The 23,635-nt window shown below is 41.5% G+C and overlaps 1 protein-coding gene across 5 annotated transcripts in view; it reads left to right on the forward strand.

The window, feature by feature from the left end:
- The first annotated feature begins 11,823 nt into the window (after positions 1 to 11,823).
- Positions 11,824 to 23,635, forward strand: part of SCAP (SREBF chaperone) — a 94,383-nt gene continuing 82,571 nt past the window's right edge. For 3 of the 5 annotated variants that reach the window (XM_057555509.1, XM_057555510.1, XM_057555511.1), the window contains exon 1: positions 11,824 to 12,052. The gene's annotated coding sequence lies outside the window, so the exon portion shown is untranslated. The remainder of the gene's footprint in view (positions 12,053 to 23,635) is intronic. The other 2 variants (XM_057555506.1, XM_057555508.1) reach the window with 1 other exon arrangement.

Below are 23,635 nucleotides of genomic sequence, written 5' to 3' on the forward strand. Positions count from 1 at the left end.
CATCTGTGTCTCTATTTCTGCCCTGCAAACTGGTTCATCTGCACCATTTTTCTAGGTTCTACATTTATGCGTTAATATACGATATTTGTTTTTCTCTTTCTGATTTACCTCGCTCTGTATGACAGTCTCTAGATCCATCCAGGTCTCTACAAATGACCCAATTTTGTTCCTTTTTATGGCTGAGTAATATTCCATTGTATATGTGTACCACATCTTTATCCATTCGTCTGTCAGTGGGCATTTAGGTTGCTTCCATGACCTGGCTATTGTAAATAGTGCTGCAATGAACATTGGGGTGCATGTGTCTTTTTTTTTTTAATTTTATTTATTTGTTTATTTATTTATTTATGGCTGCGTTGGGTCTTCGTTGCTGCACGTGGGCTTTCTCTAGTTGTGGTGAACGAGGGCTACTCTTCATTGTGGTGCGTGGCCTTCTCATTGCGGTGGCTTCTCTTGTTGTGGAGCACAGGCTCTAGGCACGTGGGCTTCAGTAGTTGTGGCACACAGGCTCAGTAGTTGTGGCTCTCGGGCTCTAGAGTGCAGGCTCAGTAGTTGTGGCACACGGGCTTAGTTGCTCCACGGCATGTGGGATCTTCCCAGACCAGGGCTCGACCCCATGTCCCCTCCATTGGCAGGCAGATTCTTAACCACTGCACCACCAGGGAAGTCCCTACGTGTGTCTTTTTGAATTATGGTTTTCTCTGGGTATATGCCCAGTAGTGTGATTGCTGGGTCATATGGTAATTCTATTTTTAGTCTTTTAAGGAACCTCCATACTGTTCTCCATAGTGGCTGTATCAATTTACATTTCCACCAACAGTGCAAGAGGGTTCCCTTTTCTCCACACCCTCTCCAGCATTTGTTGTTTGTAGATTTTCTGATGATGCCCATTCTAACTGGTGTGAGGTGATACCTCATTGTAGTTTTGATTTGCATTTCTCTAATAATTAGTGATGTTGAGCAGCTTTTCATGTGCTTCTTGGCCATCTGTATGTCTTCTTTGGAGAAATGTCTATTTAGGTCTTCTGCCCATTTTTGGATTGGGTTGTTTTTTTTTTTTAATATTGAGCCGCATAAGCTGTTTATATATTTTGGAGATTAATCCTTTGTACATTGATTCGTTTGCAATATTTTCTCCCATTCTGAGGGTTGTCTTTTCATCTTGTTTGTGGTTTCCTTTGCTGTGCAAAAGCTTTTAAGTTTCATTAGGTCCCATTTGTTTATTTTTGTTTTTATTTCCATTACTCTAGGACATGGATCAAAAAAAATCTTGCTGTGATTTATGTTGAAGAGTGTTCTTCCTATGTTTTCCTCTAAGAGTTTTATAGTGTCTGGTCTTACATTCAGGTCTCTAATCCATTTTGAATTTGTTATGGTGTTAGGAAGTGTTCTAATTTCATTCTTTTACATGTAGCTGTCCAGTTTTCCCAGCACCACTTATTGAAGAGGCTGTTTTTTTCTCCATTGTATATCCTTGCCTCCTTTGTCATAGATTAGTTGACCATAGGTGCCTGGGTTTATCTCTGGGCTTTCTATCCTGTTCCATTGATCTATATTTCTGTTTTTGTGTCAGTACCATATTGTCTTGATTACTGTAGCTTTGTAGTATAGTGTGAAGTCAGGGAGTCTGATTCCTCCAGCTCCGTTTTTTTCCCTCAAAATTGCTTTGGCTATTTGGGGTCTTTTGTGTCTCCATACAAATTTTAAGATTTTTGTTCTAGTTCTGTAAAAAAATGCCACTGGTAATTTGATAGGGATTGCATTGAATCTGCAGATTGCTCTGAGTAGCATAGTCATTTTCACAATATTGATTCTTCCAATCCAAGAACATGGTATATCTCTCCATCACTTTGCATCATCTTTGATTTCTTTTATCAGTGTCTTATAGTTTTCTGAGTACAGGTCTTTTACCTCCTTAGGTAGGTTTATTCCTAAGTATTGTATTCTTTTTGTGCAATGGTGAATAGGATTGTTTCCTTAATTTCTCTTTCGGATCTTTTGTTGTTAGTGTATAGGAACTCAAGAGACTTCTGTGCATTTATTTTATATCCTGCAACTTTACCAAATTCATTGATTAGCTCTAGTAGTTTTCTGGTGATATCTTTAGGATTCTCTATGTACAGTATGTCATCTGCAAACAGTGATAGTTTTACTTCTTCTTTTCAAATTTGTATTCCTTTTATTTCTTTTTCTTCTCTGATTGCTGTGGCTAGGACTTCCAAAACTATGTTGAATAATAGTGGCGAGAGTGACATCCTTGTCTTGTTCCTGATCTTAGAGGAAATGCTTTCAGTTTTTCACCATTGAGAATGATGTTTGCTGTGGGTTTGTCGTCTATGGCCTTTATTATGTTGAAGTAGGTTTCCTCTATGCCCATTTTCTGGAGAGTGTTTATCATAAATGGGTGTTGAATTTTGTCAAAAGCTTTCTCTGCATCTATTGAGATGATCATATGGTTTTTATTCTTCAATTTGTTAATATGGTGTATCACATTGATTTGCGAATATTGAAGAATCCTTGCATCCCTGGGATAAATCCCACTTGATCATGGTGTGTGATCCTTTTAATGTGTTGTTGGATTCTGTTTGCTAGTATTTTGTTCAGGATTTTTGCATCTATATTCATGAGTGATATTAGTCTGTAATTTTCTTTTTTTTGTAGTATCTTTGTCTGGTCTTGGTATCAGGGTGATGGTGGCCTCATAGAATGAGTTTGTGAGTTTTCCTTCCTCTGAAATTTTTTGGAAGAGTTTGAGAAGGATGGGTGTTAGCTCTTCTCTAAATGTTTGATAGAATTCACCTGTGAAGCCATCTGGTCCTGGACTTTTGTTTGTTGTAAGATTTTTAATCACAGTTTCAATTTCATTACTTGTGATTGTTCTGTTCATATTTTCTATTTCTTCCTGGTTCAGTCTTGGAAGGTTATGCCTTTCTAAGAATTTGTCCATTTCTTCTAGGTTGTCCATTTTATTGGCATAAAGTTGCTTGTAGTAGTCTCTTAGGATGCTTTGTATTTCTGCGGTGTCCGTTGTAACTTCTCCTTTGTCATTTCTAATTTTACTGATTTGAGTCCTCTCTTTTTCTTGATGAGTCTGGTTAAAGGTTTATCAATTTTGTTTATCCTCTCAAACAACCAGCTTTTAGTTTTATTGATCTTTGCTATTGTTGTCTTTGTTTCTATTTCATTTATTTCTGCTCTGATCTTTATGATTTCTTTCCTTCTGCTAACTTTGGGTTTTGTTTGTTCTTCTTTCTCTAATTCCTTTAGGTGTAAGGTTAGATTGTTTATTTGAGATGTTTCTTGTTTCTTGAGGTAGGCTTATATTGCTATAAACTTCCTCTTAGAACTGCTTTTGCTGCATCCCATAAGTTTTGGATCATCGTGTTTTCATTGTCATTTGTCTGTAGGTATTTTTTGATTTCCTCTTTGATTTCTTCAGTGATCTCTTGGTTATTTAGTAACGTATTGTTTAGTCTCCATGTGTTTGTGCTTTTTACATTTTTTTCCCTGTAATTGATTTCTCATCTCATAGTGTTGTGGTGGAAAAGATGCTTGATATGATTTCAATTTTCTTAAATTTGCTGAGGCTTGATATGCGACCCAAGATGTGATCTATCCTGGAGAATGTTCCGTGTGCACTTGAGAAGAAAGTGTAATCTGTTGCTTTTGGATGGACTGTCCTATGAATATCAATTAAATCTATCTGGTCTATTGTGTCATTTAAAGCTTGTGTTTCCTTATTAATTTTCTGTCTGGATGGTCTGTCCACTGGTGTAAGTGAGGTGTTAAAAGTCCCCCACTATTATTGTGTTACTGTTGATTTCCTCTTTTATAGCTGTTAGCAGTTGCCTTATGTATTGAGGTGCTCCTATGTTGGGTGCATATATATTTATAATTGTTATATCTTCTTCTTGGATTGATCCCTAGATCATTATGTAGTGTCCTTTCTTGTCTCTTGCAACATTCTTTATTTGAAAGTCTATTTTATCTGATATGAGTATTGCCACTCCAGCTTTCTTTTGATTTCCATTTGCATGGAATATCTTTTTCCATCCCCTCACTTTTAGTCTGTGTCTGTCCCTAGGTCTGAAGTGGGTCTCTTGTAGACCGCATATATATGGGTGTTGTTTTTGTATCCATTCAGCGAGCCTGTGTCTTTTGGTTGGAGCATTTAATCAATTCACGTTTAAGGTAATTATTTATATGTATGTTCCTATTACCATTTTCTTAATTGTTATGGGTTTGTTTTTGTAGGTCCTTTTCTTCTCTTTTGTTTCCCACTTAGAGAAGTTCCTTTAGCATTTGTTGTAGAGCTGGTTTGGTGGTGCTGAATTCTCTTAGCTTTTGCTTCTCTGTAAAGCTTTTGATTTCTCCATCAAATCTGAATGAGATCCTTGCCGGGTAGAGTAATCTTGGTTGTAGGTTCTTCCCTTTCATCACTTTGAATATATGGTGCCACTCCCTTCTGGCTTGTAGAGTTTCTGCTGAGAAATCAGCTGTTAACCTTATGGGAGTTCCCTTGTATGTTATTTGTCATATTTCCCTTGTTGCTTTCAACAATTTTTCTTTGTCTTTAATTTTTGTCAGTTTGATTACTATGTGTCTTGGCATGTTTCTCCTTTGGTTTATCCTGCCTGGGACTCTCTGTGCTTCCTGGACTTGGGTGCCTATTTCTTTTCCCATGTTAGGGAAGTTTTCAACTGTAATCTCTTCAAATATTTTCTCAGGCCCTTTCTCTCTTCTCCTTCTGGGACCCTTATAATGCGAATGTTGTTGCATTTAATGTTGTCCCAGAGGTCTCTTAGGCTGTCTTCATTTCTCTTCATTCTTTTTTCTTTATTCTGTTCCACAGCAGTGAATTCCACCATTCTGTCTTCCAGGTCACTTATCCGTTCTTCTGCCTCAGTTATTCTGCTATTGATTCCTTCTAGGTATTTTTTATTTTAGTTATTGTATTGTTCATCTCTGTTTGTTTGGTCTTTAATTCTTCTAGGTGTTTGTTCTTTAATTCTTCTAGGTCTTTGTTAAACATTTCTTGCATCTTCTCGATCTTTGCCTCCATTCTTTTTCCGAGGTCCTGGATCATCTTCACTATCATTATTCTGAATTCTTTTTCTGAAAGGTTGCCTATCTCCACTTCATTTAGTTGTGTTTCTGGGGTTTTATCTTGTTCCTTCATCTGGTACAAAGTCCTCTGCCTTTTCATTTTGTCTATCTTTCTGTGAATGTGGTTTTCCTTCCACAGGCTGCAGAATTGTAGTTCTTCTTGCTTCAGCTGTCTGCCCTCTGGTGGATGAGGCTATCTTAAACACTCATGTTGATGTCCATAGCAGTATTATTCATAATTGCCAAAAAGTGGAAACAACCCACCAATCATCTAATGAATGGATAAACAAAATGTGATATATCCATACAATGAAATGCTATTTGGCATAATTAGAAGTGAAGTTCTGATACATGCCATAACATGGGTGAACCTCAAAAACTCTATGCCAGACACAAAGATTATGTATTGCACAATTCTGTGGGACTGGGGGTGAGAAAGGGAAACAATCCACTAGGTTTCTTTTGGGGATGATGAAAATGTTCTAAAGTTAGATTATGGTGATAGTTGCACTTTGCTATACTAAAAATCATTGTACAGTTAAAAGAGGTAAATTTTATGGCATTTAAATTATAGCTACTGAGGTTAGGATCCTGACTCCCTCACTTAGAGCTCTGCTTTAGTAACAAACAGTCCCCAAATCCTAGTGACTTACATTGACAAACATATTCTTCACTCACATTACATGTCCAGGGGCTGTGGGTCATTGCTACAGTTCTGCTCCATGGCCTCTTGGTCTGGGACCCAGGTGGAAGGAGCAGTCCCAATTTGGGGCTGCTGTTTTCTTGGCCAAGGGAAAGAACAGGAGGCTCATCCACACAAGCAATGGCTCTTAAAGCTTCTTCCAGACCTGTGTAGATCACGTTCATTCAGACTCCACTGATCAAAGCAAGACACATGGCCAAGGCTGACAATGAAGTCACTCACCCTGCAGGGAGGCACCACAGTCACGTGGCAATGGGCTGGACTGTGTGTATGATCTGCTTACAGAGAAGGGAACAATGAAGTAATCGACTATAATCACCTTGCTCAAGTGACTTAACCTCTCCAGGCCTCAGCTTCATCATCTACAAAATGGGGAGATAGTAAGCCTGTTTCATGGGTTTAAAGGGTTGTCAGGGTAAAATAAGTGATGACGTTTAAGGTAGCCCTGGCATGTAGTTTAAGCATTAGCTATTGCTGCAAAGCCTTACCTTACAAGGCCCTGCTCATAGAGCATCCCCTTGGTGATCCCTGCTCTTTGGTTTCCTGCCAACCAACTCCCTTCCATCCATAGCACTTGGAAATTCAGTGACAGAATTTCAGGGGCTTTGGGGTTGTGCAGATTGACATTTGATGCTGCCTCTCCGTGACCTCCAACAAGTTGTTAAAGCTCTAGGCGCTTTACTTTTTGCATCCTTAAAATGAGGTGTATCTTACCTGCCTCTAAAGGCCATCATGAGGATTTTACGAGGTAATATATTGTAAAGCCCATCTCTGGCAAGGAGCCAACAATCAATAGTTTGTCATTATTATTGGCAGCTATTATGACCTTAGTAATATTCTTTATCATATTGCCTGTAAGGTTTTGTTTAAAGGTATGCACTAAGACAACTTCTGTAGTGCAGAGAACTTATATCCCTGGCCTCTGACACATAGTAGGAACTTGACAGGTAATAAAGGCATTGAATGACTACTAATACAACTTGGAGATTTTGAATATTTTTAATGACTGTATCATGGTTATTAAAATGGCTACTGGTTATCAGAATCTCAGTATTTTACATGTGTTCATAGCGATGTAATTTTTTTGAAAACCACAGAGGTCAGTTTTCTTGGTTGCATCTTGGAACCTGACTCCTAAGTCCAGGTTCCCTGAGGTTGAGTTAATTTTCCTGGCTGCAGAGCAGCTGCTGCTGCGTGTCAGAACCTTAATTCAAACCCAAGGAATCCAGTCCTGAAGCACCCTTTCCACTTTATCACATTGCCAGCTGCTATCACTAATGCTTAATTCAGGGTGAGCATGAGTGTTAGTGCAAGTGATTGCAAGGACAGAGCCCTATCATTGTGAAACACCCTTCTCTGTGTCCCTGACAGGCTGAGGTGGCTGGGCAGTGGGCTGGAACCCAGAGTCCTGTGGTGGCCTGCTTGGTCAGTTATCAGAGTGACCTTGGGCAAATCTCTTCACCTCTCAAGGAAGTTTTCTGCATCTGTGAAATAGACCCAGCCCCTATTTTTCAAGACTGTCCTGAGGTTTGGCCCAGCATGGAATACCAAGAACTGGGAATTGTTATCACTTCTGGATGATCTCTAAGCTCCATTTAGTTTTTTTTTAATTTTGAATTTACCTTGGGGAGCAATCCGAAGTAAGGTTGAGCTTTGGCTAGTTAGGGCAAAATGGAGCTTGTAGACAAAAAAATATTGCCGACCTCTTCAGTAAACAACACATGTTGCCCACCATCAAGGCATCAGCCACTGCAGCCGCCTGCCTCCCAACAACCGTGCACCCCGAGGGGCATTCAGGATGGATGCCGCTCATAGTTAAGATGCGTATCAAAGGAATGATTTCAATGAGCCCAGACTCTTGCGTCTTCCCATACTTGAGATATCTGTTTTTGTGATTAGCAGTAGTTTTTTGGATATTTGACTACTTTTTTCCCCCCCAGCAAAAACTGCTATATATCCTGGCTCCTCCCTTACCTCTTTGAAACAGTTCCTCAGAGCTATCTGAGAGGCTGTTTCCAGGCTATAGTCCTCAATAATGTCCCCAAGTAATAACACCATTTTCAACTTTTAGGTTTTGTGTTGTTTTTCAGTCAACTTGTAGGTTATGTGTTGTTATAGTTAAAAACTAAAATCAGGTATCTGCAACTTACCTGGATATGCGTAACAAATAAGATGGATTGATAGGTGGATAAAGGTTTTTTGTTTTTTTGTTTTTTTAAAGAAAAACGTGATACTAAGCAAAACATTAATAGTTGTAGAATCTAGAATATATAGTTGTTAACTGTATGGTTCTTTCAGCTTTTCCCTATGTTTTCATAATAAATTGTTGGAAAAGCCCTAAAATCATGGCCACTTCATTCAGCTCACGGGGGACATTCAGTAGTGGATTCACCTCGGGCCCATGAGCCTTAGGTTCCTCAGCGGGTCCCCCGTGGTTCTTGTGCAGCGGGGGGCTCTTGACAGTGCTGCAAGGCACAGAGGCACTTAATTAAGTGCTTGTCAGTTTTGGAGGCTCTTGTTCTTGGGGGAAGGTATCCAGAGCTTGTTGAGCGTCATTCCCCCGTAAACACAGGTTGGGTGAAACGGTTGGGTGGGGGGAGGACGGGGAGTAGGGAGGGTGACAGGAGTGCCCAAAAGACAGTCTAGCTAAGTCCCTGTGGTAGGGGTTGTGAAAAGACAGGTCTCCAGCAATCTCTGGAGAGAAGACTTTGGTCCAGTGGGCCTGGGGTGGTGCTCAGGGAGACTCCAACTTCACTTTAAACATTCCCCCAAGTGACTCTGCTGTGAGGCAAGCTTGGAACTGCATTCTTTGTAGGAACTTGACAGTAAAGGGAAGAAACTGGGACTTGGTCTGCACGGTGACATTCACTCAGAAAACTAAAAAAATTGGGTAGACTTTATATTTGCCAAAAGGAACGAGGCAGTGGAGAGAGAAGGAAAAACTGGTGACAGAGATCTGAGGTCCTTTTTGCCCAAGTTTTCTGAGGGGCCAGATGATGGCACTGCAAGGGATCAGACGTGGAGTGATGTGAGATAACGGGTGTAGGTAAGGCTCCCCACACTGCTCTCTGTTGTTGCCTAATTTAAAAATAACAAAAAAGAGTTCTTCCTTTATAAACATTCTCATCTAAAGCCAAAAGCCAACTCTGAATACAGGGCAAAATCTTAAAGGTCACTCTGGGCCAAGGTCAATTGTCCCCACTTGTATGGTCAGGCTACTCAAGATGGCTGCTCTCTTGCTCTCTGTACAGTCCCCTGCCCAACCAGTGCCTGCTTCACCTATATCTTATGCACCTGACTGACCTTCCTACGCTCCTGCCCCGACCCCAGCTGGTGATTATTCTTATCAAAGGGGCGGTGAGGGGCGTGCCCCTCTGCTGGTTTCCCTGGTACCTAATGAGCCCACCTGACATCAATTCCCCTATAACTGGTAACCTCTTCTTCCACTTGGGAGTGAAGACTGCCGCCATGTCCTGTCCATCGTCCACCGCACACGGTGGGGTGTCGCTCCAGGACCTTGCTTCAGACGTGTAAGCTCCCCCATCCATTACACCACTGACGTCTCTGTTGCTGAATCTGGGCTCTTTCTTCGGTCTTGAAGCTGGGCAAGCACAGGGCTTGTAGGCCTGCGGGATACAGCCCAACACCATTATTGTTTAATTTTACCATGATAATACTGTGGTGGGCAAGGAGGAAGGCAAGACTATGGAGAATTTGGAACAGGGTTGATGGGAAGGGGCATGACTGTGAAGAAGGCCTGTGAGGGGTGAGGTGGCTGGAGCCGCCTGAAGGGCCACGTCTGATTTTAGCCTTGCATTGTGGTTATATCTGTCCTTTATGCAACCCCAGTGCTGCCACCCTCAAGGGCAGGAACAGGATCTATCTGCCATATCCAGATAGCACCAGGGTGGGTGCGGGTAAGCTGAAGGGAGCATGCCCAGGGCAGCAGGGTGGGGTGAGGCTGCCCCCTGACACTTGAGACCTGTGTTCACGAGTACGTGGGGTGGTGTGATCAAGGTCCCCATGGGCTGGCCCGCAGGCAATCACCACGGGCAGCATCCCAGGATGGGCCAGCGCTGGGCCCGCTGGGACCTGCACCCTCATCTTGGGCAAAGCCTCCCCTTCTCTTGTGAGACCAGGTAACGAGACCTACCTTGGGGTTTTCAGGAAGGTCAGATGAGAGGACATGTGCAAAGTGCTCAGCTCAGCATGTTGTCCAACCCAAGTTCGTGTGCTGGGCGCACAGTGAGGCCAAACAAATGGAAACGTAGGCGTTTGGAGCAGAGAAAGGTTTATTCCAAGGGCCACGCGAGAATGGGCAGCTTGTGCTCGAAAGACCTGAACTCCCTGATGGTTTTCAGGGAAGAGTTTGTATAGGCAAAATTTGGGGTGAGGGCTGAAGGGAGGTGTTCCAGGAATCTTGTGCTCAACCTGAAGTTATTATCCTCCACCTGGGTGGGGACCTTAGTTCGAGTAGAAGAACTCAAAGTGATATATTGTTACGTAAATTGCTGGAGGAGGAACTAGGATTGTTTTCACTTGTTTCTGCATTCCCTCACTTCCATGATTAGTAACTGTTTGAATCTGCCCTTTGGAACTCAGGGAAGGTCAAGGAAGCTGAAGCCTTTTTCCTACAAACAAGAAACGGGGACACGGAAAGGCTTTGCTACCTGGGAGTGTTACCTGAAAACTGGGCTCGCCTCTTGGTGGGTATCAAGTCAATAGACACAACCAAGCCAAAGATTGGGAGAAGGAATGATTATTACTCGCAGCAAGTAAGGAGAACACTAGGGATCTTTCCCAAAGCAGCGTTTCCCTGAACAGCAAAATTGGGGAAGTTTTAAGCTAAGGGTACATGCATATTCATGAAGGGGCTTTAAACAGAAGAGAATTCAACATAGAATTGGGGCAAAGGTCGACAGAGTCCAAGCTTTAGTTGATTGAAGTCAGGAGGGTCAACATCATCATTCTGTCCTCCACCTGGATGGGGGCCTTGGTTCTTGCAGAACTCAAAGATACACGTTGTGTGTATCCCTTGAGGAGGAACTAGAACTCTGCTGTATCACTGCACTATTGTCTGACTGCCTTTCCTCTGTTCCTGCATCCCTTTCATCCCTTAGATCATTAATTACTGAGACCTGTTCAAGGGCAAGCATTGTGGCCAGGCTTAGATCACAAAATATCATGAAAGCCATTCCTGGTTCTCTTTCTCCGGGGACCCCCTAACTTATCTGCTTATAGGAGGGCCCCACAGGGTCCTGCTCGATTTCAATGCCCCCTTTTCTCTGCTACTCCTCAGTCTTGAGGGAAACATGTATTGGACAAGAAAGGGAGTAACATTTTGGGTAGAGAGGATAATCATAAACTCGGCAGAGGAACTCGGTTTTAGGGGGACTTGGTTTCAAGCACCTGGTGAAGAGTAAACACTCGATGGACATAGCTATTGCTATTACAACAAATATGTGTTCCATGTAGAAGATGGTTACATGCCCGTGAGCAAATGGAAAAATCCTAACACCCTAATCCTCCACCCAGAGATATCCACCGACCATACATCAGCATCGCCCCAGACCCTTCTTGGATTGTTTTCAACAGAAAAGCTTATACCCTACAGCTCATTTTGAACCTTCTTTCAAGAACATCTTTCCACATTAGTTAAGTATTCATAAATCTTACCCTTTTAAAAGACTTTAAGGAAATCCATTTTATGGACATAATTTATTCGACCCATTTATTGTATATCTCGGCTGCTTTTAATTTTTCGCTGTTATGAAACAGGGAACATGGGCAGCCTGTGCGTGTTCTTGCTAATTCCGCGGAACGTGTTCTTAAAAGCTCTGGTGTTCTACTCAAGGCTCTGTCCCAGCTTTGCGGTCCGCCTCGCCCGGCCCCGCCCCGCCCCGCCCCGCCCCGCCCCAGACCTCTCCCCAGGGGTCGTGTGACCGGTGTCCACCAGGGGGCGAGCGGGAGCCGCAGTTGGGGGCTCGATCACGCATGCGCGCGCCACTGGGAGCACATGCGAAGGACGGTGGGGGCGGGAGCGGGAGGGGAAAGGTAGGAGGTGAGAGGTGAAGGGGCGGAGAGCTGCGCGGGCGCCTGGCGGCCGGGAGAGAGAGGGCGGGCGCCACGCCCGGACCGCGCGGGCCGGGAGCGCGCACGCCGCGCCCCGCCCCCGTCCCCGTCCCCGCCGCCGTCCCCGCCGCCGCTGCCGCCGTCGCCGCCCGAGAGCTGTTGCCGCCACAGGTACCGCTGAGCGCGTCCCCACAGCGTCCGCTCCCGGGCCCGGCTCGGGCCTCCCGCTGCGCGGCCCGGGGAGTTCCGGGATGGGGGCCGCCGGGGGCACTGGCGCGCCGGCGTGGGCGCTGTCCAGCAGCCGTGCGGGCCGGGCTGAGAGACTGCAGCCAGAGAGGGGGCCGGGTTGCCGCGTTCCCAATCCCACCCTGGCCGCGCCCCCGTCCGGGCCAACCGCGCGCCCTCAGCCCTCCCCCTGGCCCCGGGGACCACTGGCCTGAGAGGGGGTCGCGCTGTTGCGCCCCCTGGCCCCGCCGTCCCCTGGGAAGCTGCCGGTTCTAGAACCTGCTTTTGGGCTGTCTGGGTTTTCCGGAGTGCGGAGGAGAGCACGCTGCCCGCACCTGCCTCTTTTGCAAGATCTGATTGAGAGGCAACACGTAGCTTCTTTGCTGGGTTTTGCTTGGTTTTTAGTTTTCTGTTTCGCTCAGACCTAAACATTGTTCACTGATGTTGCCTCTTACTCTAGGTGGTTTATTACCTCCGTTCATCATGCAGGATCCTAACGTCAGAATAGCATTAGCTGCAGGGAGCCAGGGATCCAGACTGTTTGAGCCGTAGGTAGTTGTACAGGTGGAAATGCTCGTGGCCTAGGGGAGCAGTGAGTCCCCTCCTGGCATTAGTTTGCCCTGTTTCGTGTCACTCACTGCCCCACCTTCTGTGGTGACAGAGCTGGGTGACTAAACTCCTTCTGGGGATTTTGTAATAATTTTTGTGAGGACGACATAGTAAAGGTTTCTTTAATGATACTAGCTTTGAGTGTGTTTCTGACCAAACGTTTGTGAAGTTTGGTTATGCAGTGTCCTTATTGCTGTGCTGCCATCTCAGGGTATTGTGCTGAAGACTGAAGCTTTTATAAGGGAGTCAGGGTCAAGGGTGTCTGAGAGTATTTTAGGTGTTCCTCTAATTGACGACCTATATCTTTTTAATGTACGTTGATAGAATTTAGGTTTTAGGTGTTTTACACATTTGCAGCATTCCCCCGGGGCACACGATGTAAAAACCACAAAATATGTATAAATATTATCTCCACACTCATTCTTTTGGTGATTTATTGAAATTGAAAGAATTATTTCTCATTTATTATGAACGCGTCTGGTGTTTGAGAGCTCTCTTTTCTTTTGCTGTTGTGGTAAAAACAGCACCTCTCCAGAGGTCTCCATGTGCTTTATAATCACTGGTTTAGGTCCCCCTCCCCCATCATCTAGATTAGTTTACTGTCGGGAGGTGGGTATAAAAAGTCTACTACTCCTAGTTTATGCATAGAAAATGGAGGCATAAAGATTGTGAATTGCTTGAGGTCATATATGAACAAGTAAACTGTCCAGTTGGGAAATGAACCATACCTGTGGGGTTCAGTACACATGCATTTATTAACATTTGGTGGTAGACTTTAGGGGATGCTTACTGTCTTAGTGTATACATGAATGTGTCCCAAGGACCCTGAAATGACACTTAGGTTTATGTGTTATTTGCTTACCCTCACCATCGGTGGCCATTTGGTGGCCACCAGTGTTAGTTTTACCGGCTCCGATAGGTACTTCATGTATAGTTTGTGTCATCGCTCCCATTAAACAGATAAGACTGCCCCTCATAGAGAAGCTGGGTTGCCAGTGTCACCCAGCTTGGCATTGGGGATCAGGCCTTCTAACCAGGTCTGCCGAACTGCACCACCTAGCTACTTCCACTGTAACTTGCTCCCTTCCTGAGTCGGCCACTGAAGCAAAGTCCAGGTGACTTCTTTTGCTGCCTGAAGTAATAATTCTGGGTAAAATATTTATCCAGCACTTGGGCTGTCTAGATTCTGTGCTAGGTGCTCTCATAACAGATTATCTCACTTAATCCTCATAGTAACCAGGGACGATGACACTGTTATCACCTCCTTAACTGATTAGTTTTAGAGATGTTATCTGACTGGCCCTGGGTCACCTAGTGAGTTAGAAGCTGAGGCCAGGTGGAAACCCAGGTTTGTCTGAAAACAGAGTCCATGCTTTTATGCTGTTCTTGGACCTGCTGGCTTCACAGTCTTCTCCACTGCCTACCAAGTGAAAGGTAGCAGAGGAGGGTGTTAGGGGTGAAGGAAGGAACCCAGTGTCACAGACTTGAGTCAGAGATGGTGGAACTCCGCAGGAAGGAGACATTCATTTGGTCACTGTGTTTGACAGCTTCCCCTTGAGTGGTCAGGGGCACTGCCTGAGAATGTTTGCAGGGTTGCTGGGCCATGCAGCTTTGAAGTAGAGTCCAAAGAGGGGTGTGGGTGTGTAAGCATCAAGGGTGCACGTGGGTCTCAGGAAAAAAAATTAAAACGAATCTTTGTGTTTATTTCAGCCTTATTTAATTTTTATTTTGTATTTTATAATGTACACTCCGTATTATCACAGTAGCACATATATATAATTTATGTATAAGTATACGTATATTGGGGATATGTACTTGAATTTTTGTTGTTGGGGATTCATAATCAAAAATATTAAGAAACCACTGGTTTATTTGATATTTAGCATTTTCTGAATTCATAAAATATGTGAAGTGTTATTTGTCCCATTTGTTCCTAAGTTGGAAGTCTAGTGAAGTTCAATGTAATTCCACATAATCAGAGAAAGGGTATTTCATATTAATAACCAATTATAAATTACTTTAGAAATTGCAGTCCGAGTATGAAAGAGGATCTGGTATTTCAATAGTCTTTATGTCTCAAATATAGTACCGCTCTTAAGTTTGACACTATAGTGACTGATAAAGCCCTTCAGAGTTAAAATTTGGGGGAATTCCCTGGCGTTCCAGTGGTTAGGACTCTGCACTTTCACTGCTGAGGACCTGGGTTCAATCCCTGGTCAGGAAACTAAGGTCCCACAAGCCACGCAGTGCGTCCAAAAAATAAATAAAGAAAGAAGAAGAAGTTGTTAAAATTTTGTTGTTGAAACTTTTCTATTTTAAACATGTTAATTCAGTCTGAAGCCAGAGAGACTAAACTATTCAGTTTATGCAAATATGGCAGTTGTAATAGTCGTATTTGCACTATTTCCCAACCTTAGAGTATTTTCAAATCATCTAAATATTGAAATTCCAAATACGTTGATTCCTTATCACTTTTTACAAACTAGATTCTTCAGTTCATTCCACTGCAGTGGTTAGTACATTATTTCAAAATGAGTGGTTCCAGAATTATACCTAACTAAAAAATATCTTTGTCATCTTCCAGCTTATCATTTCACAATTGAATAGATTAGTGTTTGTTCAGGAGTTTAGGTTAATATAACAGAATGGGTTTTGAGCAAGAAATATATTTTCCTAATTACATAAGCTGTTTTTATCCAGATGAGTTATCATTACTTCGTAATTAGGTTCTCAAACATTAGTGTGAATTAAAATTACCTGGAGGGATTGTTTTAACCCCACCTCCAGAATCCGTAGGTGAGAGGTAGGCCCTGGAATTTTAATTTCAAACAAGTTACCAGGTGCTGCTACTGTTGGCCTAGGGAACCACACTTTGAGAGCCATGGCTCTAAAACCAGAGCACGATGTCAGTGCTTTCATGTTTCACTCTGAATCTCATCAGCATCAGTCTTTTTTAAAAAAAAATATTTATTTATTTATTTGGCTGCTTCGGGTCTTAGTTGCAGCACGCGGGATCTTCATTGTGGCATACGGGATCTTTTTAGTTGCGGCATGTGGAATCTTTTTTTTTTTTTAGTTGTGGCATGCGGGATCTTTAGTTGCAGCATGTAAGATCTAGTTCCCTGACCAGGGATCGAACTCGGGCCCCCGGCATTGGGAGTGCGGAATCTTAGCCACTGGAGCACCACGGAAGTCCCCAGCATCAGTTAGTCTTATAGTATAGTTTTGCCAAGTACGGTTGGTCCCCGAATTAATGATGATTCAACTTACAGTTTTTCCACGATATGACGGTGCCAAAGCAATCATGCATTCAGTAGAAACCATACATCAAATTTTGAATTTTGATCTTTTCTGGGGTAGTGATACGCGGTACATACTCTTTCTCGTGATGCTGGACAGCAGCATCGAGCCGCAGCTCCCAGTCAGACATGCAATCATGAGGGTAAACAACTGATACACTTATAGCCATTCTGTACTCAGACAATCATTTTGTTTTTCATTTTTAGTACGGTATTCAGTTAAGTTACGTGAGATATTCAACACTTTATTATAAAACGGGCTTTGTGTTAGATGCTTTTGCCCAACTGTAGACTAACGTAAGTAATCTGAGCACATCTAAGGTAGGCTAGGCTAAGCTATGATGTTCAGCCGTCTAGGTGTATTAAATACATTTTCGACTTACAATATTTTCAACTTAGGTTGGGTTTATCAGTATGTAACTCCATTGTAAATTGAAGAAGATCTGTACATAACTGGCTCTTGTTTTTAGTCAATTTCCTTTTTATTTTTAGATGATGTCATAATTAAGATTGTATTCTCAGTTATAGTGCTATTTCTGTTTTCCCTGCAGTTTCTAAGGTTCTTGAGGAATTAGAGTTTTTTTTTTTTAATTCGAGTCACCCAGGTTGAATAAAAATTAATAGGTGCACACTCAAGCGCACACATACACACACATGTACATGCACAGATTTCAATTGTCTGTAATCCTAGTGGTAACCACTAGCAGGCTTCTTCTCAGGCTTCTTTCTTGCTCATTCTCTTGTTCTCTTTGTATAATGGGATCATACTGTTTTGTATCCATTTTCTGTTATTGTGTGAACATTTTTTCATGTATAAAACTATTCTAGAACATTTTTGGATTTTTAAAAACATGAGCTCTCATTTATTTATTTATTTTTAAAATATTTAGTTATGTATTTGGCTGCGCCTGGTCTTAGTTGCGGCATGCGGGATCTTTAGTTGCGGTACACAGGATCTAGTTCCCTGACCAAGGATTGAACCTGGGCCCCCTGCATTGGGAGCACAGAGTCTTAACCGCTGGACCACCAGGGAAGTCCTCTCTCATTTATTTTTATGTTTTCCAATGACTTTCTCTTTGAGCAGCCTTGTCCAACCCAGCTTGCTGTGTTTGGCTGTGGGCTTCGTTTGCACCTTTCGGAAGACTGCATTGTCACTCAGGAAGTCTTCAATCATGGTCTCTCTCCTCTTCAACAATGTTCAGTAGCTCCCCACTCTCATGATCTGCCCCAAGCTGGCCTACCCACTCCTTCCCTGTACCAGGCTGTATTTATGCCACCTCATCTCCATGGGGTGATTAGTTACCTTCTTTCAGGTATGAGCCATGGTTTGGTTTGACATTTATTCTTGGTTGTCACCCCAGCAACAGTGACTGTTAGAAACATCAAGCCCTGCCTTCCTTCAGCAGGCAGTAGAGAACATTGCATCTCATATTCTTGTCAGGGAGGATAATCTTGAATTCTTCACCTCCCAAAAGCTATCCTGAGCTCAACTGTGGTAAAGGACATCCATGGGATTGTGCTGGAACATGCTTCAGTGTACCTGTTCTAGCAGTGTTTTGTCTTTGGATGAAACTGGATCATTAGGAAGCAGCATATTTCTGACTTCCTTCCAGTTGTTTTGTTTTTGTTTTTGTTTTAACTAAACTCACTTTGCGTGGCCCCATCAGCTTGCGTTGAGATCTATATTAGAAGTCCCCAAGAAAATCTGGAGGCCAATTAGAAATTTCCTTCAGGTCCAGTGCCTGGAATGGTCGTGCCTCTTCTGAACTATTGGGCCATTGGTTTGATTAAACCATACTGTGAACTGTGTCAGAATGGTTCCCTCTTTGCCTTGGCCCCTAGGGAGCTCAGAGTCTCTTTTATATTCAGAGTCCTCTGGCTTGTGCTTTCTGTATTAACCTTACTTCTGGCTTATAACATTTTTTTTTTTTTTTTACAGCTAGATATTTTGCTCTTTCTCTCAAATTTTCCCATAAAATATATAACACATTTCATCTCTATTCTAAACATTACTGTGATTATATTCTTGTAGCCAAATTTATGTTCTCATCTATTTCCTTTCATTTTTTTTGTACACTTGAATCCCTCTGAGCCCTGCTTTCCCCTGCCCCCTCCTATGTACTAATTCTTTTTTGTTGTTGTTCCATTTTTTTTTTTATTGTGGTAAATACACAACTTAGCATATTAACCATTTTTAAGTGTACAGTTCAGTGGTATTAAGTGCATTCATAATTTTTTTTGCAATATCAACACCATTCTCTCCATATCTCTTTTCATCTTGCAAAACTGAAACTCTGTACCTATTAAACAATAACTCCTCATTTCTCCTCTCCCAAGTCCCTGGCAGTCACCATCCTACTTTCTATGATTTTGACTACTCTAAGTATATCATATAAGTGGACTTATACAGTATTAGTCGTTTTATGGCTGGCTTATTTCATTTAGCATAATATCCTCATGGTTCAAGCATGTCGTAGCATGTATCAGAATTTCTTTCCTTTTTAAGGTTGAATAATATTCCGTGTATATACCACATTTTGTTTATCCATTCATCTGTTGACATTTGAATTGTTTCCACCTTCTGGCTGTTGTGAATGATGCTGCTATAAACATGGGTATACACATATTTGTTCAAGTCCTTGTTTTCAGTTCTCTTGGGCCAGTATGGAAGTGGAATTGCTGGATGGTAATTCTATGATTAATTTTTTAGGAACCACCATACTGTTTTCCACAGAGGCTGTACCATTTTATATTCTTACCAGCAATGTACAAGGGTTCCAGTTTCTCCACATCCTTGCTAACACTTGTTGTTTTCTGTTTTTTTTAAAGCTTTATTATTATTATTATTATTTTTAAAATAATTTTATTTATTTATTTATTTATCTGTGGCTGTGTTGGGTCTTCGTTTTCTATGTGAGGGCTTCCTCTAGTTGTGGCAAGCGGGGGCCACTCTTCATCATGGTGCGCGGGCCTCTCACTGTCGCGGCCTCTCTTGTTGCAGAGCACAAGCTCCAGGCGCGCAGGCTCAGTAGCTGTGGCTCACGGGCCTAGTTGCTCCGCGGCATGTGGGATCTTCCCAGACCAGGGCTCGAACCCGTGTTCCCTGCATTGGCAGGCGGACTCTCAACCACTGCGCCACCAGGGAAGCCCTAAAGCTTTATTATTATTATTTTAAATTTATTTTATTTTATTTTTGGCTCCATTGGGTGTTCATTCCTGTATGTGGGATTTCTCTAGATGTGGTGAGCAGGAGCTATTCTTCATTGCAGTGTGTGTGCTTCTCATTGTGGTGGCTTCTCGTTGCACAGCACGGGCTCTAGGGCACATGGGCTTCAGTAGTTGTGGCATGTGGGCTCAGTAGTTGTGGCTTGCGGGCTCTAGAACACAGGCTCAGTAGATGTGGTGCACGGGCTTAGTTACTCCGTGGCATGTGGGATCTTCCCGGACCAGGGATCGAACCCGTGTCCCCTGCATTGGCAGGCAGATCCTTAACCACTGCGCCACCAGGGAAGTCTCGTTTTCTGGGGTTTTTGATAATAGTCATTGTAATGGGTATGAGGTAGTATCTCTCCTTGTAGTTTTTTGGTTTTTTGCTAAGAAGTTTTTTAAAGATCACTTAAAATCAACACAGAAAGTGGTTACATAGTACAGCTCTCAACTATTTGCTGAGAATAAATTTTAAGAATAACTTTCTTCTTTTTTTTTTATATATAAACATTTTATTTTAATAATACTGTTTATCACTTCAGTTTACATCATTCCATTATGAAAATGTTTAACTGAAGAGAGGATATTTCTTCAAAACTCTAAATAAGCAGAGCTTTATCAGTTAAATTTACAGCAGTACAGCATTTAGAAATATATAATTCTTCATTTTACAATAATACTTCCTCTTTAAAAATTTGTCACAGTTTGTCACAGATTTAAAGTACCAGGCACCTAATGCTATGAAAGGATAATACAGTATATGTAGTGTAAGTGAACCACATCTTTTCTCAAATATAGAGTCTTTCTAAAGTCCTGCCAAATTTGTGTAAACGTATTTGTTGAATAAATTAAGCATTTTTTTGTGTTGTTAATTTTGTAATATTGTACAAAACTCAAAAATAACACCTGTACCTATTATAGGAAGCTTATTTTAGCATTTTACCTGTAAGAAACACTGATCTATATACTTAAAATGATTTCTTGAAAACATTTTCATAATATAGTCCAGCATTTAACAAATCATATGTGAAAATAGTCTCCAGAACATTAAAATTTTATCCCTTGATTAGCATTCAAATTAAGAATAACTTTCTTAATGTTATACAAATGAGTAGTTATGACTTGAGATAAAGTGTCCATTGACAGCATCATACATTGATTCAGAAAGATATCTTCAATAACTAAGGCAGGAGTGAAAGTGTACTCTAGAAAAATAAGAGCCTAGAAAGGAGCAGCATTTCTAAATCTCATTTTACATGTGTATTTTAAAATTTATAGGGACTTCCCTGGTGGTCCAGTGGTTAAGAATCCGCCTTCCAGTGATGTGGGTTCGATCCCTGGTCAGGGAACTAAGATCCCACATGCCACAGGGCAACTAAGACCACACGCTGCAACTAAGATCTGAGGCAGCCCAAAATAAATAAATAAATAAGTATTTTTTAAAAAAATAATAAAATTTATAGCATAAGCAATTTAACAAGTAAATATCATAATTACAGAGTTGACCATTTTATTAATATTCCTGAAGTTCATATACTCAATTTGGCCTTAAAACCTTTTAAAATTCTTTTCGTAATTTAAATGGTAAATACTGCCTTATATTTGTGCTTGTACAGTTTATAAAATGGATGAAAGAAACTACAGAAGAGATTTCTAATAAATTTATTTAAGGTAGCAGCAGTGTGTATTTAAGGATCTGCTTTAATTCACCTAAAGAAAGAAGTTATGAGTTTATATTCTGAACCACACGACCTAGTATTGATTGTACACTGTTTCAAATTACTGGCCCCCTGCTCACTTTAGATTGCTAAATCCTGCCTCCTTGAATGTTTATAAATGAGCAGGAGTCCAGTTAGATATAGTTCAGTGGTTTTTTTATACCAGCAGCTCTAGCACTAGCACTGTCCTGGGTGCAGAGCAAGCTCTACTCTATTAATATTTCTGAGGTATTTTCAGTGGTTGCTACTGAGTCATTGTAATTTCGATTTGCATTTCCCTAGTGATTAGTGATGTTGAGCATCTTTTCATGTCTTTATTAGCCATCTGTATATCTTTGGGGAAATGTCTCTTCAAGTCTTTTGCCCATTTTTTAATCAGATTGTTTTTTTGTTGTTGAGTTTTAGGACTTTTCTGTATATTCTATATATTAATCCCTTATCAGATGTATGATTTGTTAATATTTTCTCCCATTCTGTGGGTTGCTTTTTCACTCTTTTGATAGTTTTTTTTTTTCTTTTGCCATGCTGCATGGCTTGTGGGATCTTAGTTCCCCAACCAGGGATGGAACCCGGGCCCTCGGAACTGAGAGTGCAGAGCCTAACCACTGGACCACCAGGGAATTCCCTGTTGATAGTATATTTTTTTAAAAAAATTTATTTGTGTGCTTACTTTTTAAAAAAATATTTATTTATTTATTTATTTTGGCTGCGCTGGGTCTTAGCTGCAACATGTGGGAAGTTCATTGCCACATGTGGACTTCTTAGTTGCCGCATGCGGACTCCTAGTGGCAGCATGCATTCGGGATCTAGTTCCCCGACCAGGGGTCAAACCTGGGCCCCCTGCATTGGGAGCACAGAGTCTTACCCACTGGACCACCAGGGAAGTATCGATTAGTATCTTTTGATGCACACAGTTTAAAAATTTTATTATTTAAAAATTTTTATGAAGTCCAGTCTGTTTATTTTTTCTTTTGTTGCCATTGCCTTTGGTCGTATACCAAGGAATTGCCAAATCCAGTGTCGTAAAGCTTTTGCCTTATGTTCTCTTCTAAGAGTTTTTATACTTTTAAGTCTTAAGTTTAGGTCTTTGATCCTTGTGTGTTCATTGTTGCTAAATTTTGTAAAGGGATAAATTCTGAAAAGACCTTGCTCCTTACAAAGGACTTCTCTATTAATGTTTATTATCATAAAATTGAAATATACACAGAAGCAGAGAACAGTATTCCATTGTGTATGTATCACTTAGTTATGTCTGTCATTTACTCATTAACTTGAGGGCACTTGTTTCATCTATATCATCCACTCTTCTCATTATTGTATTTTTTAATTATTTGTTGATTTTTTTATTGAGGCAAAATATACATAACATAAAATTTAATGTCTTAACCTGCGCATTGGAAGCGTGGAGTCTTAACCACTGGACTGCCAGGGAATTCTCCATTTTAACCATTTTTAAGTGTAGCATTCAGTGTCATCAAATATAGTCACAGTGTTGTGCAGCCATCACCACTTTCCATTTCCAGAACATTTTCATTATTCCAAACAGAAACTCTGTACCCATTAAACAACTCCCCATTCTCCCCTCCCTGCCAGGCCTTGGCAATCACCATTCTACTTTCTGCCTCTATGAATTTGACCATTCTAGGTCCTACATGTAAGTGGAATCATACTATATTTGTTCTTTTGTGTCTGGCTTATTTCACTTTACATGTTTTCGGTATTCATCCATGTTGTAGAATTTCATTCTTTTTTCAGGCCAAATAATATTCTGTTGTACGTACATCCACATTTTGTTTATCTCTTCATCTGTCAATGAATATTTGAGCAATTTCCGCCTTTTGCCTGTTGTGAATAATGCTGTTTATAAATATCTGTAAAGATATCTGTACAGATATCTGTTTGAGTCCCTACTTTGAGTTCTTTGGATATATACCCGGGAGAGGACTTGCTGGATCATATGGTAATTTTATGTTTAACTTTTTGAAGAACTGCCAAGCTGTCTTCCATAGGGGCTGTACCATTTTTCATTCCTACCAGCAGTGCACAAAAGTTCCAATTTCTTCACATCCTTACCAACACTGTTTTTTTTTTTTTTGGCCGCACCATGCAGCCGCCCCAGCATTGGAAGTGCAGAGTCTTAGCCACTGGACTGCCAGGGAAGTCACTTTTTTCTCTTTTCCAACACTTGTTATTTTTTTGTTTGTTTTTGTTTTTTAAATAAGAGCCATCCTAGTGGGTGTGAAGTGGTATCTCATTATGGTTTTGATTTGTATTTCCATAATGATTAGTGATGTCGAGCATCTTTTTATGTGTTTTTTGGCCATTTGTATATCTTCTTTAGAGAAATGCCTGTTCAAGTCCTTTGCCCATATTTTTTTAACAACTTTATTGGAGTATAATTGCTTTACATTGTTGTGTTAGTTTCTGCTTTATAACAAAGTGAATCAGCTATACGTATACATATATCCCCATATCCCTTCCCTCTTGCGTCTCCCTCCCATCCTCCCTATCCCACCCCTCTAGGTGGACACAAAGCACCGAGCTGATCTCCCTGTGCTATGTGGCTGCTTCCCACTAGCTGTTTTACATTTGGTAGTGTATATCTGTCCATGCCACTCTCTCACTTCTTCCCAGCTTACCCTTCCCTTGCCCCGTGTCCTCAAGTCCCCTTTGCCCATTTTTGAATCAGTTGTTTT

The sequence above is a fragment of the Balaenoptera acutorostrata genome, chromosome 10 (assembly GCF_949987535.1).
Source record: "Balaenoptera acutorostrata chromosome 10, mBalAcu1.1, whole genome shotgun sequence".
NCBI lineage: Eukaryota > Metazoa > Chordata > Mammalia > Artiodactyla > Balaenopteridae > Balaenoptera > Balaenoptera acutorostrata.